This window comes from Hesperophylax consimilis, chromosome 25 (assembly GCF_061612785.1).
Source record: "Hesperophylax consimilis isolate HC1 chromosome 25, BYU_Hcon_1.0, whole genome shotgun sequence".
In the NCBI taxonomy this organism is placed as follows: Eukaryota; Metazoa; Arthropoda; class Insecta; order Trichoptera; family Limnephilidae; genus Hesperophylax; species Hesperophylax consimilis.
In genome coordinates, this window is record NC_142860.1 from 5,838,353 (window position 1) to 5,860,051 (window position 21,699).

The following is a 21,699-nucleotide window of genomic DNA, read 5'->3' on the forward strand; positions in this document are numbered from 1 at the left end:
ATCGATTTTAATTAACACTATTATAAATTAACCTTATATGGTTAAATTGTCTGATGGAAGGATTTTAACTGACTTAGTATTTCTATATGAAATTCTAAATGGTGCATTTGATTGTCCGGAATTGTTTGCATTGATATGTTTTCGGATTCCAATACGAAATACTAGAAGCTGGATTTATTTCAGTGCAGAAATTCTGGTAATAACTACCATATGTATTCCTCGTTGCCCAGAATGCTTATGGAGAGAAATAATTATACCGAGTCAGTGCACATCTGTTGTTGGAAATAATACGAACACTTTTAATATTCTAGGTTTAGAAAAAGTGTCTTTTCTTGTTTTTGTTTTTAAATACTTTCTGTAAAAAGTAGCTACTGCTGTCCTCTGTTGGTGTAATCTTTAAGCTATTGGTTTTGAATTTGACTAAATCTGTACTATTTTTAGGTGATGATAAAAGTAGGGCTCTGCTCAAAGGACAACAAATAGATAACTTTTGTAACATGAAAATTTGTACATGAAAAATGTCAAGTCACTGTTCTTAAAAATATGATGGGTTTACTAGAACCTTTCTTCTTCCACTACCAACTGGCCCCTTTTAGTGAAGATATTTAAAATCATCATGCGTTTGTTACATTGAAAAATAAAACTCAATGCAGTCAACTGTGTGTTAATTAACAACTATTGAAGAGACCTGAAAATTAAACACGGTCTTACTAAATCGTTGTTAGGTATGTTTTTCATGTTATGTACAATTATATAATATTAAGTTCATAATATAATATTATTTTCTCACTTTTTTCTAAGCCATGTTCATATTGGCAGATTAACAAAAACCCCAACCTTACTCTCAGGGAGTTCTCGCACGGGATGCTGTAGGTTGTAGGAAGCTGGCTGGATGCTGTTTGTGAGCTGTGAGATGTGTGTTGGGAGTGGTTGGCTGCGAGGGTTGGAGAGAAGGCTGAGGGGGGTGAAGGAAGGCTTCAGCTAAAGCCACGGTGTTTGTTGCAATAAGGCAAACTAAGCCGTCAGCCGTCGATTGATTTACGACGTTTCTTGAAGTTCTCAGGGAAAGCAATTTCACAACTAACTCACACTCTGGTTTGATATATAGATGGGGTGGTTGGTGGGCAGGATATTTTTAGTGTTTTAAGGTATTCAGAAATGTAGATTTGGTTGAACGGGAATCTTTTTACTAATAAAATCTAGATCGCAAACTTGCTTACCTTATACAAAATAGAAAAAATATGTTTTTTTTTAAACAATAAACTCTCAATCGGTCAAAAAAGTCCGGAAATCTTGTATTAATTTTTTTATTTATTAAAATGTAATTATTATTTACAAAAAAATTGTAATACACCACTTTTTATTGAATCAATAACTGACAGTCAAATAGGTTTCGTTTATCTCAAGCTTTATCAGGGCTATTATATTTACTAATTATATATACATAGTGACGCATATTTAATATATAAGAAAATACAGTGAGAGAAAGAGAAAAATAAGATCTTATCTTATTGGAAGAAAAAGAGGGAGACAAAATATTATATGAGGAGTAGGTAAGGCTAGGTAGGGGAAAACAGTTTCAGAGGAGATTAATGAAAGAAAAGTTATAAATAAATTAAATATGGAACTATCAGTTTAATACATTTTTATTATAATTATGTTGGAGTTATTATTGACCTCTCTCTTAATTTCTACGGCTTCTAAATTATTTAACCTAATTTAAATCATTTTTATGCAATATTTTAGTTCCAGAGGATTTATCGAACGAGTGATTAGTTTCCATTAAATGATTCTGATGGGCTGTCAGTTATCAATTCAATAAAAAAGTGGTATATGACAAAGGTGTTTTTTTCATTTAATATATACTGTCACACCACAAAGTATTTCATTCCTTACAAAAAAAAAATGTTTTTTATGAACTTATTTAGAGTCATCGCTAAATCGCTTTCTAAATTTTTCAATTTTTTTTTCATCAATTCCATGTTTTAACGATAGTACTACGAAGTATGAATACGCTATTATGATCAAATATAGTATATGTTGCGGCTTGATTGGACTGTAATTGCGGTATTTGTGATATTGTTTGATTGACTTACCAATATCTCCAAACTGTCGGCACCTTCCACTTTGCTCTGCTTTAATCACCGGTGGGGGTAATTGTTAGTATTGGAGGAGGTCAAGGAAAAGGAATAGTGATATTAGAATTGCGAAATGGTTCAATGCGTTATAGATTGCTATTTTTATGCACTTTTCACGGCGTTCTTTGCGGTATAACATTTGCCGTTTTTAGCGCGGCGCGGTGGTTTTAATAACTCAAGATAGGTTATGCGGAAAGCGGTTGTACTTGCGGGCGGCGCGATACTTTAACAACTGACTCATGTAGGTGAAAGGCGCGGAACGCGGGTGGGAAACAACTCGAACCAAATACTATGCAACAATAACTGGCCCGAGCATGCCCCCCGCCTTGACCAATGGTCAAAGTAACTAATACAACAAAGAAAAAAAATGAAAAACAAAAACACGTTATGAAAGGATTCAATAAACAATACTGAACCCGCGGTAGAACTAAATTCTAAATTAACTAAATCTAAGATAACGTTAAAGTTATTGTGTAGGCAGGGGACAGAGTTTAACGACTGCCCTGCGAAATGTTCCGGAGTTAGTCTTAACGTCCGCAACGCGGATCACCCCATCTACGCCGGGGTGGACGTTTACCACTACGCCAATAGGCCATTGTAGTGGTGCGATATTGTCACTCTTAATTATTACCACGGTGCCTTTCGTTATTGGATTCGAATTTGTATTCCATTTCTGACGCGATTGCAGCGTGTTCAGATACTCCATTCGCCATCGATTCCAGAAAGTCTGGACGAGACGATCGACAAGATGTTTTCGTTGCAGCAAATTTACTGACGCATCTGACAAATCAGCAGCGGGTAAAGATTGTAATGGAGTGAGCGTTAAAAAATGCGCGGGTGTTAAAGGCAATGGAGCCGAAACATCGGTAACGCTGAGCACTGATAATGGGCGTGAATTTAGAATAGCTTCAATCTGATGAAGAACCGTTTGCATCTCTTCGTACGTGAGAAGAGATGTACCCACAACTTTATTTAAGTAACATTTAATGCACTTAATGTTACTCTCCCAGATCCCACCGAAGTGGGGTGCTTGTGGAGGATTCATCTTCCACTCGATACGGTTTTCCAACAAATTTTCTGAGAATTCTTTCTTGTAGTCCGGTGACTCTAAAAGTTCGAATAAAGCCTTCAAATGCGATTTAGCTCCTACGAAATTTGTCCCATTATCAGAATACATTACATTTACAGGCCCCCGACGGGATAGAAAACGTTTGAACGCGTTGAGAAAGACTTCAGTCGAGAGGTCTGAAGCGAGTTCAATGTGAACCGCGCGGGTCACCAGACAGATAAATAAGCAAATGTATTCCTTTTGGCTTCTAACACCCCGACGTCTATGCGGGATTATTTGAAGCGGCCCAGCGTAGTCGACCCCCGTGTGCAGAAAAGCCTTAGCTTCGCGGACACGGCAAGCGGGTAAATCTCCCATTATTGGGAATTGCGGTTTGGGATTGACTTTAAAGCATGTATTGCACTGATGCACGCGTTTCCGAATCAAATTGCGCGAAGAAAGTATCCAAAACCTTTGCCTCAACAGAGACATAAGTAAGGTGGGTCCCGTATGCAAGTTCTTAGTGTGGTAATAATCTACTATTAAATCAACTATATGATCATGAGCGGGTAATAAAATAGGATGACGACTATCAAATTCGAGTTCGGCGTTTCTCAATCTGCCTCCTACTCTTAGGAGACCGTCCTGAATAAATGGATTTAATTTAGCAAGAACTTGCCGTACTTTCTTGCCGTCGTTCACTGACTTCATATCATCGGAAAAATGTACTTGCTGAACTGCCTTTATAATAGCGATTTCTGCAATGTCAATATGGCTTAACTCAAATTTACGCGGCAATTTCCTAATGAAGCGAAACACGTAAATGACAATTCGAATTAATTTCGACCACGAATGAATGCGAGAAGCCAACGTGCATAATAAAGGTGACACGATTGTCTTGAGGCGATTATCGGTTTTAGGTTTCATTTCGGGTGGATCAGCTACATGAGAGCACAAGCCAAAAGTAGTTGGCTGTTCATACTGATTGGGTTTCAATTCCGGTAACTGTTCTGAATTTGCGTGCTTAAATGGTGAAATAGGCCACTCGAAATGCGGCTGGCAAAGCCATTTTGGACCATTCCACCAAATTTCATTTGCTATCAATTGCGATGGTAGCATACCTCTTGACAGGCAGTCGCTAGGGTTATCAGCACCTGCGACATGATAAAAATGACTACTGTTTAAATTTTCGTGTATTTTTGCTACACGATTGGCAACAAAGGTTTGCCAGCGGTGAGGTGATGAATGAATCCAACTTAAAGTTACAGTCGAATCAGAAAAGGCAAATGTTGAATGAATAGTAAACCTAGCGGAGTAATTATCAATTACCTTTTTTAACAGGTGCGATAACAATAATGCAGCGCATAATTCTAGGCGTGCTAAGGAAACGATTTTTAGCGGCGCTACCTTTGATTTTGCGCAAACTAATTGAACCTTAATTCGGTTATCAGGAGTGGTCACATGAGCGTATACCACTCCTCCATATGCTTTTTCGCTGGCATCCGCAAATCTAACAAGTATTAACGTGCATCCTTCCGTGACTCCTATATGACGTGGAATACGAATCGACGATATTGACGGCAATTCCGCGTTGAACTGCTGCCACTGTTGTGATATCCTTGCGGGTGGGATTTCGTCCCAATCGATTTTCAAATTCCACAGCTCCTTTATTAGAAACTTGGCTTGTACAATTATAGGTGCTATCAGACCCATCACGTCAAAGAGTCTAGCGACAGATGATAAAATATTGCGTTTCGTACAAGTTCGATTGTCTGGAGTAACTTCAAATGCGAAAATGTCATCCGAAGGATGCCATCGTAGCCCAAGGATTTTTAGCGATGCATCATTATCGAAAGTTACACTTTGCGACAGGCGAAGTTCCAATGGAACGTTTTCTAAAACTGTGCTGGAATTGGATGCCCACTTAGCGAGTTGAAAACCTCCTGACTGGAAGAGCTCAATCAACTCTTCAGCCGCGCGGATAGCTTCTTGCTCATTTAAAGCAGAGCTAGCGATGTCGTCTACATAAACATCTCTATTAATAATATCCTTCGCAAGAGGGAAGCGAGCGCCTTCATCTAACATTAATTGTTTGATTGCTCGAAGGGCTAAGAACGGACTACATTTAAGACCGAATGTTACGCGATTGTATTGGTAAGCCTGAAGCGGCTTTTGCGGATCGAATCTATATAAAATTCGTTGATAACGACGATCTTCTTTGCGAACATTTATACATAAATACATTTGACGAACGTCTGCGGATATTGCGATAGGAAAAAGGCGTAAATTCAGAAGAATGCAAAATAAATCATTCTGTAGGCTTGGTCCCGTGTGTAAAATATCGTTCAAAGATAAACCAGTTTTTGTCTTTGCGCTTGCGTCCAGAACCACTCTCACCTTTGTTGTCATTTTATCTTCACGCCTAACTGCGTGATGCGGGATGTAGTATGCGTTTTCTGACGGAAAGGCTTCCACCTGGGACAGATAACCTTTATGAATATGTTCTCTTATCACTTCATCATAAAGCGGTTTTAGTTCTGGCAGATGATTAAATTTTCTTTCTAGTGCATAAAACCAATTTTGCGCAGCTTGCAATGAATCACCTAAGTCACAAGGGTTGCTTTTGAATGGCAAAGCCACTTCATAAGAACCGTCCTCGAGGCGAGTTGTGGTGCCTTTAAAAATGTCTTCAGCTTCTTTTTCTTCGAGGCTGTGAACTGGTTCCGAACCAATATCTTCGATTTCCCAGAATTTTTGCATTAAGTTTTCAATTTCGTGCGTAGCGCAGAAAGTGAATGCGGTGTTTGGTTGAGAATTTACTGGGGCGTCACCCATAAAAACATAACCTAATGTGGTTTGAATCGCGACTGGAAAACCGGGGGTGATTATCTTATTTGGTAGCAACAGTTGAGAGAACAGACTGACGCCAATTAGCAAATCGATTGGGCCTGGCATTGCCCAGGTGTCGTCTGCCAGCGGAACATTTATAAATTTATATGACGTCAAGTCCACCTTGCAAGTAGGTAAATGAGCGGTAATTTTTTCTAAAACTAGAGCGGTTATGGAGTATTTGAAGTAGGGATCAATCCTAGATTGAATTGTCAATGTGACACTTCCTCTTATTGATTGCGTTTTGCCACCTAAACCCTGGACTGCGAAGCGCGTTCCTGAACTGACTGTCAGGCCTAATTTTTCACAACATTGTGAAGTTATATAATGCTTTTGTGAGCCTGGGTCTAGAAGACAGCGGACGGTATTCTCTTCACCGTTTCGATCAACAGTGTTAACTTTGGCGGTAGCAAGAACTTCAGTGGTTGCCCCTTGTCGCGTGGTTGCTGACATAGTACATATCGGCGGTTCTGCATCGTTAGGTTGAGTTTCTCCATTGGATGTGGAGGCGTTTGCTTGACTGGGTTTATCAAAATGAAGAAAAGTATGGTGCTTGCCATGACACTTATGACAAGTGCCTTTTGATTTACATTTTGTAGATGTATGTTGCGGGCTCAAGCAATTAAAACACAAAGATTTTTCCTTTGCGAAGGAAAACCTTTCCTTTGGTGATAATTTTAAAAATTGTGTACAAGTGTACAGTTGCGTGTGGTTCTCATTTTGACAATAAAGGCATTTTGATTGCGTACTCGTGTAAGTATGATGTGTGCGGAGTTGAGCTGTGCGACCAGTTCCACCGGAACTGGTTGAATGTTTGTTGCCGGTGTTAGGTCCACGAGTTGTTGAAGTTCGTTGCAGAATTTTGACCTGATCTTGCACAAACGACACCAATTGCTTGCAGGTGGGAATTTCAATTTCTCGAACTGAGAGCTCAAATGCTTGTGCAGTTTGCGACTCTAACTTCTGCAAAGCGCATTGTAGTAATATAAAATCCGAAAGGTCTTCTATTCCCAATTGTTTTAGTGCGGCGATAGATGCTGAATATTTTTCTATAAAAACTGTCAGATTGTTTGCGTTGTGAGCTACGGTTTTTGAATGAAATATGTTATTCAGATAATAAGTGGCAAGAGATCGCTTATCTTGATATTTATTGACTAGCGTATCCCAGATTATTTTATATGTGTCTCCAGTTGGCACTAAACCTGACGTAACATTTTTCGCGGTTCCAGTTAATTTTCCAATTAAATATTGTACGCGTTACGAATCAGAAAGTTGTGAATTTAAATGAACATTTGTTTTGAATGTTTCATAAAATATGTGCCAATTTTCCATCCGTCCATCAAACGTAGGTAATTCTATAGCGGGTAACTTAATAAAATTATTATTATTAGTCGTAGCAGCACACGCAGATGTAGATGTTTGCGGTTTTGTAGCTAAATTTGGTTTTAAATTATTTCGTGCGCGAATAATACGTGTGTATAATTCTTCAAACTGTTCCCAGCTTGAATAATCTGGTTCAGAATTCGGGTCTGACGTAAGAGTATTCTCGTTAATTTGATCAATAATTAATTCAAATTTATTTTTAATTTCTAAAATACTTTCAGATTCAGACATAAATGCTTCACCTGAGCGTGACGCGTCGAAATTGATTGGCAAATTATTTGCAAGCAAAACTAAATTTTGAACCCTTTTTAGAATAATATCTCTTTTACCTTTTAGTAAAACTAATTGTCTTTTTAGTTTGTCTTCCATTTTTAGAATTATTTGCAAACTAAAAGTTTAATTATTTATAAAATAATGCGCAAGAAACACAAGTGTACTGGGCGACAATTTGTACTGACGAATTATAGTGGAGAAGTTATTTTCCAAATAATTAAATATATTGGCCGATACCTCAAAGCGATGTTTACGTACGTACTTAGGTTGGCATTAATACACATAGACGAATATATATTACGCTGTAATATCTTTGCGATTTGCACTGAATAAATTTGCTACAACAACATCGATAAATAATTTAATTACCCAAAATATCAAAGAGTACCTATACCTAGGCATGTAATTTCAAATAGCGGACGAGTGTTGCTAACTGAATCCTTGCACAAATGAATGCGATTGAATAGGAACAAAACTACATTTAAATAATGCGGCTCAAATGACCAAATGTAATTGTCTATTTAAATAATGCGGCTCGAAGTGACCAAATGTTGCGGCTTGATTGGACTGTAATTGCGGTATTTGTGATATTGTTTGATTGACTTACCAATATCTCCAAACTGTCGGCACCTTCCACTTTGCTCTGCTTTAATCACCGGTGGGGGTAATTGTTAGTATTGGAGGAGGTCAAGGAAAAGGAATAGTGATATTAGAATTGCGAAATGGTTCAATGCGTTATAGATTGCTATTTTTATGCACTTTTCACGGCGTTCTTTGCGGTATAACATTTGCCGTTTTTAGCGCGGCGCGGTGGTTTTAATAACTCAAGATAGGTTATGCAGAAAGCGGTTGTAATTGCGGGCGGCGCGATACTTTAACAACTGACTCATGTAGGTGAAAGGCGCGGAACGCGGGTGGGAAACAACTCGAACCAAATACTATGCAACAATAACTGGCCCGAGCAGTATACGTTTATGTAAAAATGGTCACCAAGGCCCTCTATAAATAGTCATATTTTGACCTTGTACTGTAACACCTAAAACATAGTATTTAAATTATAGATCTTTCTTGTAATAAACGATGCTCAAACTTTTGAGTTCGTTCGGGAAATTCATAATGTATGACCTTGTTCATCATTACCTAATGATTACACAAAAAAAAAAAAAAATGCTATTTGACCACACGAAATAAAAAAGGAACTAAGTGCCAAAAAATGACCACATTTAAAAAAATTTACTTAGTGTGGGAGGTTAGAAATAGTTCTTTGTAGATTAGAAGTTTTTGAAAACCAATATTTTTGAATAGACAAGTATGGCAAACACAGTAGTTCGAGAAAAACAGTTTGTGTACCAGCGAATTCAATAATATTAGCATCTCATTTCCAGAGTCGGATAACAGATGTCGTATGTTTTCCGGATTGACGGCGTATTGAGGCGTTCAGAGTTGATTTATCCGAGACGCGGACCAATTTAAAAGGATCGAACAAATTGCAGCGCTATGACGACATGTGGATGGATTTAGTAGGGATTTGGATTCGTGTTTCAAATTAAAATAAAAGCTTTATCGTTTTAGAATTGAGAACAGAATAGGAAAAACGAGACATTTCGGTTTAACATTTTGCTACCCTTTTGTGCTATTTACAAGCATTTTTTAAATTTAATTTCCTTTTTGAATGATGTACATTTATGTTTCAATGTTTAATTAGAAAAATTGCATTATGAGACATATACTCTATTATAAACATAAACCTCACTTTAAAATCCTCTTCGATTCCGAAAAAAATAAGGATAAATTTCTTAGATACGTCTGTATTAACTATAAACTCTTAGACTTGCTCGAAGACTTGTTTCCGAATTAACTTGTAAAAATTACTTATGGAATTATAGACAGCCCTGATTTACTGAGCCTAATAACCTTCAACATACCAACTAGAACTACTCGATAGAATTTTTTTAAATTCAAGAACAATATCAGGACTGAGTCATTTATATACTCGCTAGTACCTAGGTTAAATGCAGTTTCGAAGAAATTGTAGATGTGTTTAACTGCGTCGAATGTAGTTACAAGAAGGCTATAAGAACACACTTCAGTCATAATAATAATGAACGTTAGCATAATACTATTCTTTTGCATGGGTTCTATATAATTTTCAAGGCAAATTAAACTTTATAATTACTGTTCACAATTTTTTTATGCATAAAACATTTTATAAAAGCCCGTTTGGGCGTACAGTATCCATGAAAAAATTAATTTTTCGAAGAAAACTTCTTCGGAAAGGTTTTTACTTTGTGATGTCATTATTTATTTTAGTAAAAAGACAAATAACTTTGTTTACATCACTTAATTTGTACACAATCAACATATTTCGTAAACAATGTTCACTTCTTCAGGGTCAAACGTATACGTATACGTAGTATACGTTTGATCCTGAAGAAGTGAACATTGTTCACGAAATATGTTGATATAACAAAGTTATTTGTCTTTTTATTAAAAGAAACAATATAACTTTGTTAGAACCACTAATATATTTTATAACGTCGACCGGTTTCGGAACAACCGTTCCTTCCTCAGGGCAAACATATATTGACTTGAAAATCACAAAAGAGTGGGAGGGTACAATGTACTACTAAGTGTTGTGGGAGGAAAAAGAACCGACTTTGAAAGGGAACAGATTTAAGATTGGGACTCATATGTAATGGAGCGATTTTTTATTTATTTCTAAAGCTTCTAAGTTTTCTAGGCATTTTCTTTATTATTAATATGAAGAATGTATATCCCTGTATTTTTTCCAAACTATGGTTATTTTCAATGATAATGGATTTATAGTGTTTTAAATTTGTCCTGCTCTATAACCCATGTATTTTACCATTTCAGTACATTTTTTTCATTAATTCACGTATGTTATTATAAATTATTCTTATGGCTTCCATATTTAATTTGTTTATATGAAATAATTATCATAATAAAGTTGATTTTATAAAAAAATATATTTTCCAACACTTACGAACCCTGGGGCTCGATTCTCCTCAAGCGATATTCGTTATGAGCCATATATGGACGAAAAATGACCCGTCGTCTCGACGAACTTTTTCTAACGTTTCAATTACAAGAAATTTTTGTACTCGGTTTATTATCGACATCTAGTGCTGAAGAACGGGATTGGGGTGTAATAGAATGAGCAAGCAAGTAACTTACCCCTAGACCCTCCCAATATACAATAAAAGGAACTAATTAATTTATATTCCAACTGAAGAAGTATAATATTAACGCATTTATATAAATTATCAAGCAAATCTTTTGAACTTCTTTGAACCATATCATGCTATCATAAATCGCGTATTGTGTATCTCATAAATAATACTTTCCTTTCACAGGCTGACTATTCACATAACTCAACTCAACAAAACTTTAATTTTGTGTAGAATTCAGCAGGCTGCATTCAAGGCTTCCTTTTAAACGGAAGCGGAAATGGCATAAGGGAAATTCCTACCCTTTCATCCTCCCCCAGAAGGAGACAATGGGGCTAATAAAACACTGCATCGAGCCTGAAATACTTTTATATCTCCCATGTATTACTTTAAAACCATGTATTTCTTTTTACTCAGGGAATTGAGTACGAGATATTGAATTTACATCGTAGTAAACTAGTGTAGGCCGTTTCAGCAAAACTTTCCTAATACTAATAATAATAATTTACCAAATACCCTGTATCTAATATTAATTATAATACCTACAACTTCTGACATTTTCCATACATTCTGATGTCAACATGCTACACTAGCGTCTCCTACCGGCGTTAGTTGTGCGCTTTGATTTTCTTTCATACATTTTTATCGATTTTATCTGAAATAGGTTTTTTTAGGTTAGTAAATTATATAGATCGAAAAAATAGGTTACCCACATAAAAATAACTGCTATTTTTGCTCATACATAAAAAAATATTAAAGTGGCTATTAATTATCTCTTTGATGTTTTAGAAGGTAATAAAATATTTGATAAATAATTAGGTACAACAATTAATATGATTTATTCTATTTACGTAAGGTTTATTGAAGACTAATTAATAAAACAAGGTATTTATAATTTATTGTAATTAATTACTCATTTTTTATTCAACTAAATTCCCACAGTTACATACTTAGCGATTTTTTTCTATCAAGTGAATTTAATATAATTACCGTTTCACCTCTACAATGTATATATATTATAGTTTAAAATGACATATATTTTTTAAGGAACTTAAAAAAATTAAGTGTTCTAGACAAATGCTTACATTATTTATAACCCCCACTCTTCATTAATTGTTAGTCTCGCTTCCACCCCCACTTCAACACATTATTCACCCATCATTTTGTAATATTATTCTTTTCAATATTTTGTCCTGAAGAAGGAACGGTTATTCCAAAACTGGTCAGCGTAAATAAAAAAATACAGCTGTTTTAAAAAAATGTTTACGTTTTGTTTCGTATAAATCTAATAAAGTTGTTAAAAATAAAATATCTTTCAAGAAAAAGTGTTTCCATTTTAAAACCTTAAGGTTCTGTTATTTTGAGAATGTCGATTCTACCATCAATCCTTGCGTATTCAAATATATCGTTCGAACCCTTTTAGAAGTAGGGAGAGACAAGCCGGGAGATTTAAGAAAACGCATTTCAAGGGTTCTCTGATAAGCAAACAAATCACAAAAGTGGGACAAAGAAAAAAGCCTGAACATGTCCCTACATTTGTAGGACATCGAGGATATTTGAAAGGTCCCGATTAGGATCCTAAATCCTCAAACCTTGAACCAAAGCATTTTTTACATAAAGTTTGAATGTACATCTTTTTATTATATGCATAGAAATTTACGCACGACGATAAACATTTTTACGCCGAAATAAGCAGGCTGTAAATTTAACAACCTCACCCTCGTTATCGCGCTATTTCTTAGTTCTTGGCTTGTTCAAAAAGGTTATGGCAAAATTCCATTTACTAGTTTATTTTTTAAATTTTGGCATACATACAACGCAAAATCTCACAACTAAACACTTAAATAAGTTAAATATGAAGTGAAAAAGGAAGTTGCGGACGCCGCCAAATTGAATTTTTCTCAGAATTGTAATTCCTAACGTTCCTCTTCCCCATCTCTGTCGAATTTTCGTAACTATATAAACAAAACTGATCAAATTTCTTAGACTGTTGACGAAATTATATATACTCTAACATATATTCCTACATTCCCCTACACAATTTGTTACCCAACTACCTGTCCCTGTCTGACAGTGTGGAGTACCTACATCGGTGACATTTGCAAAAATTTGCTATACATGACCAGTCTGTTAATAAAACCAGTACAATCTACATGTCACTTCAGCGCGTTTAATTTGAGTCTATTACGGAAGCTTGTGAATGATGACCAAGAGGTGTCCCCCAAGTCCATAATACCGATCAAAAAGATCAAGGGTATTTCAGAATATTTTCCTAATCTAAATGTTAAACAAAGCTACCACAATTGTGTCAAATATTGTTTACAGTCCACAATTAAACCACAAACTGATTCACATACAATATTGCGACTTCATAAACCAAAGTTAATGCTGCAGTAGATATACATACTACTATTTGAGAAAGTTAAAAATAGTCGTACCATAGTAGCGGCAATCATATCAACACTCGAAATATCTTCTACAATATAGAATACTTCTTATATTTTCTATATTGTGCCAGATATTTCGATCATGTAAACACTCCAAATATCTTTTACAATGGAGAATTTTTTTATTATTTCTATGCTGTACAAGATATTCCAATCATGTCAACACTCGAAATATCTTCTACAATATAGAATACTCCTTATATTTTCTATATTGTACCAGATATTTCGATCATGTAAACACTCTAAAAATCTTGTAGAATAGAGAAAAATTTTTATATTTTCGATGTTGTACAAGATATTCCAATCATGTCAACACTCGGAATATCTTGTACAATATAGAATATTTGTTATATTTTCTATGTTGTACAAGATATTCCAATCATGTCAACACTCGAAATATCTTCTACAATATAGAATACTTCTTATATTTTCTTCGGATTATTTACAGAATCATCTCAGCCGTGAGAGTATGAATCAGCAATTTACCAGATGATTTCAATGTATTTTCAAATGGAAGATGGATTACTTATTTTTTTTTAAAAATATAAATCACTTTGTATAAATCCCAAAAGTGTGGACTTCTGCTTATCGAAGCCCAAATATTAATTAATCAACAGAACTGCTCAACTTTTATATCATTTATTTATTAAAAAAAACTTATTTTATGTATAAACACTTCTGTATTATTCATATACATTTTTACTATTGAAATACCACTTTCTATTATTATAAATATTTTACTCTAAACATAACTACTATTTTTACAACGATTCAGTTTTGTTTCATTAAGAAAATGCAAAATAATTATCTATTAAATAGATGAAGACTTTCAAATAATATTAATGGTTTTTATTTGATTCAAGGGTGTTAATAAAACGCTGTTTATCTCGAAACTTACATAACTGGAGTTACACCACTATTTTTCTGAAACAATTATTAAAAAATATATACAAATAATAATAATACTATTCTTTCGGTGTATCAATTTTAAAATGAATATTTCTATCGAATTTATAAATTATTATAACTTACGTACCGAAAACAATCGGATTAATAATCAGAGAATTTTAAGTGTTTTTTTTATTAAAATTTATTAAAGCCCTAATTGAGAGCCCTGAATGTTTGAAATTCATTTATATGAATTTACCTGCCAGATTAACTCAAAGCAAATACACTTTTAAATGTAACAATAACCTCCATACTATCAACTCTATTCACCAATTTCAAGAATTTATCACCGCGCAAACAAATACTGTGAACTTATTGATATATTTGGTGTTAATAATTTGTGGGTTTCAAAAGGTAACTAATTTAAGACCTATTTGCTCGTTATTAACAAATATCATTAATTGTCTTTAAAAAAAATCTTGTATCTGTACTTACCTTCGAGTACATCACATGCTCCTTTTTACCTTTATTTTGTTTTTAACACCCATATTAATGACTGTATTGCATGTACGAACATACTTGATTTATATGTTTTTATTTTTCGTTGTTTTAAAAATACAAACCTTCTATTTGCACTGTATTATGCAGTAAATCATTTAAAATATGTATCATATAAACACGATACATATCACGTCCATCAGGGCGTTTGAATTAATAAATAAATATATTTTTATTTTTTGGAATAACTTAATGAGTAAAACCTCAAATTGTAATATTTAATTATTGAAGACAATATTAGCGATTTTTAAACGAAAATCTGAAACATAAAAAGATATGGTCACATCTAGGACTCGAACCCAGGTCCCTTGCCTTGCCGGGGCACCGCTCTACCAACTGAGCTAATAGGACCCTATCTCCTTCGGAATGAATGTTGGTAGTTCTAATTCGAAGTATGATGACCAGGCAAGGCAAGGGACATGGGTTCGAGTCCTAGATGTGACCGTATCTTTTTTCTGATTTTTCGTTTTCAGATTTTCGTTTAGGAATCGCTAATATTGTCTTCAATAGTTTTTTATGTAATTTTTTTTTTAATAAAAGACAAATGAATGTTACGAAAAACCTGAAAATATTTGAAAATCTCCTACTACCACCACAGTAAGCTGAAAATGTTGCTTGTGTTGTGATGGAGGACTTAGCCAGCCGAGGAATTTAACACACTACGCCTGGGAAACGAAACAATGTCAACTCGGCCACCGACTGGTCTTTAATTAAAATTAATATATGTTTATTCACACAGAATTTGTACATATTAAAATAAATAAAGACAAACACAAAATTTCAAAAAACGCACATAATAGTGATAAGAAACAAATAATACAGGGTTTTCCAATAAGAGGTGTTATTTTGATATTCAATCGTAAAAGATCAATAGTTTCGTTGCTTGTGTGGCACGTAGCACCGTATAGTTGAAAGTAAACGTTGTCCAAATCAATACCATCCAATTCCGGCCATAAAAAATCATTAATCATCTCTCGACAGCGCAATCCATTCACCGTAACTGTTGCTCCAGCCTCATTTTCAAAAAAGTAAGGTCCAATGACTCCGCCAGACCATAAAGCGCACCAAACAGTCACACGTTGAGGATAGAGAGGCGTTTCAACAATAATTCTTGGGTTTTCCGAGCCCCAGATGCGACAATTTTGCTTGTTGACGAAGCCACCGAGGCGGAAATGGGCTTCATCACTCAAGATGATTTGCATTTGATTCACTCAAGTGAATTTTAACAATTGCAATGAGTTGTTGGAGCATGTATCGTTCCATTTTTATTAATGGCGTAGTTTTACTTGTCAACACCTTCAAAATTAACATCTACCGAAATAGCGGGCTATTCAAAATAACACCTCTTGTTGGAAAACCCGGTATAAAGCAATGTCAAGAATGGCGTATAATTTTGATAATAACACAATTTTGATAATTATATTTTTAAGTAAATTTAAATCACAGCTGGTATAGCATAATGATGCCACTCATCTCATAATCTCAACTTAATTACTTAGATTCCGAGCTTTTTAAAAGCATTAAAAATAAAGACCGTGTTAAGTGGAGAAAGCTCAGATTAAAACGGCTGTTTTGCCTCCGACTTTGACGACTTCTAATTATTGCGGTAGAAACTTCGAGAAAAGTCTGTAAATGGCAAATTTTACCGGATGACTTGCGCATTATCGCGAAATCCAAAACTTTTCCCACAGTAAGCCGTCTTCATTTAAAGAGAATCCCGAATAAGGCTTCCATTAATAGTTCCTCGCAAATCCTTTGGTTGATATTGGCATGCGTAATAATTCATTTTAAAACGTGATTTATGACGCGGTATGCTATTTACGGCGCACAGTGGGACGCGAAACTAATTTAATTGGTCAATAAACGCATTATCGGTCTATCGAATGGCCTCTGTTGTCAAAGAGTAAGGCTCTCGACTGGTAATCTGAACGTCACGGGTTCAAATCCAGGCGTGGAGAGGTAAATTTTATTTGGTGAGTTTATGTTATTTCACAATTTATTCATTTAAAATAATATATAGTTTACCTACTTACGGCACGTTATCGCCTTTCTCAGTATCGCTCTGGTGTATAAGACCACGATTTTGAATTGAAACGTTGCTTAAAATGGCTTTGCCGTATTTTGTGACCAGTTTTAAACAGCTATTATTTTTCACATTTTCATAATACAAGGGTTTAACCCACTTAATCTATGAATACATTTTTTCCTTATTCTTTATGGTGTTAAGTTTTATATAAAGCTCGGAAGAAATTATATACATCTGAAAACACAATTAAAGATGTCGTTATACCACATTTTCGTGTGGCAAGCAAATTGCTAATATAAATTAATAAAATGTTTGTTAATATTTTAGATATAAATAGATCCGGATTTTCGGGCTTCTAATTTCGCAAGTTAACCCACTGTGCGGTTACCGCCTTTCAAATCTATAACATGGAAATTGTTTCTCGTCTAATTGATTGCGATGGCAGCGAGATGTATTCACAAGCCATTATTCATCGGCTAACAAGAATTAACAACAACGCTGTTATATAATGCGTGATCTAGAATTAGGGGCTAATTCAGGGTTAACTCAGATTCTGCAAAATATACCATCACTCATAAATATGTAAAATCCACAAACTAGAAACATTATAAGAACAACTTTTTCTTTTGACTTTTTTTCAAGGTTATATATCACTGAAGTATATATATATATATATAGAAGTTTATATATCACTGAGGTTATCTATACTTTGAATGTAATATATATCACCGAAGAATAAAGATAATACTAATAAATCTAAACGAAACATGAAACAGAACAAGACACATTAAATAAAAAGATAACGGTCACAACTATAAATCGCACCCAGGATCTTTGTCTTAATCAGTCGACCATTGGGTCCTAATGATTATACGACAACTTTGTCGATCTCATATTTCAATACCGGAATTAAAAATATTTTCTTGCTACTATTTTTTTACCTATTTTTGGCACCTACCCTTTTTTAATGAACAAAGTTCTACTATTTTTACTACCTATTTTTGGCACCTACCCTTTTTTAATGAACAAAGTTCTACTATTTTTAGTACCTATTTTTGGCACCTACCCTTTTTTAATGAACAAAGTTCTACTATTTTTACTACCTATTTTTGGCACCTACCCTTTTTTAATGAACAAAGTTCTACTATTTTTACTACCTATTTTTGGAACCTACCCTTTTTTAATGAACAAAGTTCTACTATTTTTAGTACCTATTTTTGGCACCTACCCTTTTTTAATGAACAAAGTTCTACTATTTTTACTACCTATTTTTGGCACCTACCCTTTTTTAATGAACAAAGTTCTACTATTTTTACTACCTATTTTTGGAACCTACCCTTTTTTAATGAACAAAGTTCTACTATTTTTAGTACCTATTTTTGGCACCTACCCTTTTTTAATGAACAAAGTTCTACTATTTTTACTACCTATTTTTGGCACCTACCTTTTTTTTAATGAAGTTCTGAAGAATTGGTTTGTTACCTAGATAGTGTCTCGAATAACCATATCCGATTTTTCTTTACATGGAATACTTATTGACTTTTCTTAAAAGTCTAATTAAATATATATATTTTTTTATTTGAACGAATTTCGTTAATATTTTTAATGTGGTTATAACCATCATTAGGGTCCTAATAGTCGAGTGGTTAAAGACGATCTCCCGGTAAGACAGAGATTCCCGGTTCGTTCGTTTCCCAGCTTTTTCTGTTTCATGTTTCGTTTATATTCTAATATAGGTATAATTATAATATGAAAATATTAGAATTTTCATGAACACGTGTTTGAAAGTTGAGGTAACAGACTCGTGTTTTACTGAAAGTTTCAATTCCGTTTTCAACCGGATTACCAATAATTTGAAGAAATTCTTAGTAAATAAGTTTATTCCGTGCAGAAACAGAACAACAATGTTGTTTCGTTTTTATTTTTCACCGTTAAAGTACTACCCTTTTCTAACAAGACTTTGAAGCGAAAATACTAAAGCATATAAAATATTTTTTTCTTTGTAAATGTCGATGGCCTATCGTATACATATGTAAAGTGCTATACCTAAGAAAAATCAATCTATAAGAAAACTCCAAGTCATCTTTGAGATGTAAAGCAACATTGAGGTGATTTCTCACGAAAACGGCGCTATATAAATTAGCCAAATATTATTATAATGTGAATATCCGGTTTTTATCCATTCTAGATGAAATAAGTAATGTATACGAAACTTCTATTTACAAAGTAAGTAATCTTGATAAATGTTTTGTAAAATACGTTACTGTTTTAAAAAAATACATATTTTTGATCTTAATTAAATTTTAAAATATAAATTTTAATTTTAAATAATTCGGTTTGACGTGATTTTGGGTAAAACTTTCAGTGAGTTGATATAAATTATTCCAAAAATAATCTTGCCTAACCTACTATATTCAATATTATATAAATTTAGAATCAAAAATCATAAAAAGCAATGTAAATTTAGTTTTATAGGTTTACGAGAAGTTTTCAATTCTAACGTAAATCGGTCGTTTGTAATATAAATTTAAACCAATCAAAAATACTTTTCAATCCTTCTTATTTTAAATTTGCTAAAATTTTTGTAGAAAATTCATCATTTTTTTTAAATTATTAATTCTCATTAACTCTATGTCAAAGTTGCCTCTTAAATAAACTTAAACTCCGAAAGTAAATACAAGCTTTGGACAAAGACACTATCAATACCAAGCTATACAAGCATTCAACAGTCTAAAACTTGAAAATGAAATTGAGGAAAACAAAAATAAATTCAGACACAAAATTACAAAATGGATTAAAAAACAGAAAAGACAATATTACCAAAATTTCATAACATAAAACAGTAAAACCTACACGTAACACACAAAACCAATATAAAACACACATCATTCACAAACACACAAGATTATGTATATTTCTCTTTAAATGTATTATGTTTATTATAAAATGAAGACCTCAGCACGGGTAAGCCTCCCAGTGACGCCAACATTACTGGATAACTATGAAATGTTAAAAAATATTGTAGCAAAATAAAAAAAATTATGACTTATATTTTAAAATTAAAAAAACAAAGAAATAAAAAAACCTCACTTCAGTTCTAGGATGATGGCCACCACGTAAATAAAATTCAGTTTGATAAAATACCAGCTTTATTCAATTCAGCCATTTGTCACTCTATTAGAAATGACGAAATGTGCTTAAAGTTCGTATTTCCCCCAATTTAAAAAATATTCAGAGTTTATATTGCTTTTTTACTATTCAAAGTGCTACGGCAAAAATATTGCTAGATCGACATCTTTACTTTTTCTCTTGTCTTAATATTTAAGTTCAGTTCTTAGATATAATATGGGATGGTCAAATAGACTTTCTTTTTCATGTAAGAAATTCGGATAAAGATAAATCAGTACGATTTTCGCAGGGAAATAAAAAGCCAATCGTAAAATACCAGGATTACAACAGAAACGAGGAGACGTAAGCCGAAAATATCTGCGGTACCAAATCATTACTGGAATAATCTCTGCAGATCGTCAGGAGATACTACTCTCTCTCGTATTATGTGCTCCCGATACCCCGACTGAAAATAATACGGATTGAATTGGTTCACAATACGAAAATTTGGGTGTTTTTATTATTATTATAAGACCAACACCAAGAAAAGGGATAAAGGGCGTACATAGAACGTAAAAAAGCAGTAAAGCCGTGTTAACACAAAAAGATAGCCGAAATGTAGGCACTGATAAAATAAAAACCATCTGTTTATGGACATAAGAGGCTTATATAATTTTTTTGTGTAGACTGTAATCTTGTATTATCAAAAATAAGATAAGTGGATAGGATAATATGATAAGATTGTTTTCAGGGAACTAAATTTGATGACGGTTAAAATCTCTCCACGTCCGCATAAATCTCCTTTTCTATTATGGTCCGACATAATATATAAACAGATTTAAGGAGAGAAAATACCAAGCTTTATTTTTGCATTTAAAAGTTTACTATTGAAGCTTCTATTGTCACTTCTATTGCCGTGCAATCACCCAATACCTACTGATTTTTTAAACGTGAATAAATAAAAATAAAATGTTGCAAGAGACCTAAATTCATCTACATATTTACTTCAAATAATATGTTTCTTGAATTTGCCGAATCTCGAAAACAAAAACAACCATAAAAATTTAAATTATGTCAAAACTCTGAATTCCGCTTGATTTATTTTAAACACGGACATGAGCATCGAAATGGCAAACTTCAGAGGATTTTACAACCCTCGTAGCTTCTCACAGATACCTACTCCCCTAAGTGTTTTTGGGGACCAAGGATTGGGGTCAAACATTACTTCTAGGTCGTTAACTGTTTTAAAGGACAGATTCAAATACGAGAAGGAAAAGATTTTATAATTTATTTAAAGATCTATCTTTGGGTGGTGCTACATGACGTCAGGATTAAAAATCATCACTTGGATATAACATTTTTCAGATTACATCAGAATCAGAAGGTCTAGCATGGACGATCGATTAAGTCCTATGTCAATATCGTATTGACATAGAGATTAATCGATCGATTGACAAAATTCGTCATCTAAAGTTAGACAGCGATTTTTGCGAGCACGGTCAGAATATGAATCCTACAGTCGGTAGACAAAAGCCGCAATTATTCGCTCGGCCTCCAAGGCATGTTATAAGCTATCAATATGCACAACTTTTTTGATAATGTCGTTCGTTATGCAAAATAACTGGCTTATGAATGAGTGGGGGTGAACTAACTAAGGTCTTAAAACTGAAATAAATCGTAGAAACGATTCATAGACTTAATCAATTAATCTTATACGCGTACAAATGATTCCGTTCCAGAATCGAAAAATAAT

General features: G+C 33.9%; 1 protein-coding gene across 1 annotated transcript in view; it reads right to left on the reverse strand.

Moving 5' to 3' along the window:
- The window catches only part of LOC149411473 (tyramine/octopamine receptor-like), a 109,716-nt gene that overhangs the window by 36,451 nt on the left and 51,566 nt on the right, over positions 1-21,699 (reverse strand). The window lies entirely within an intron of this gene.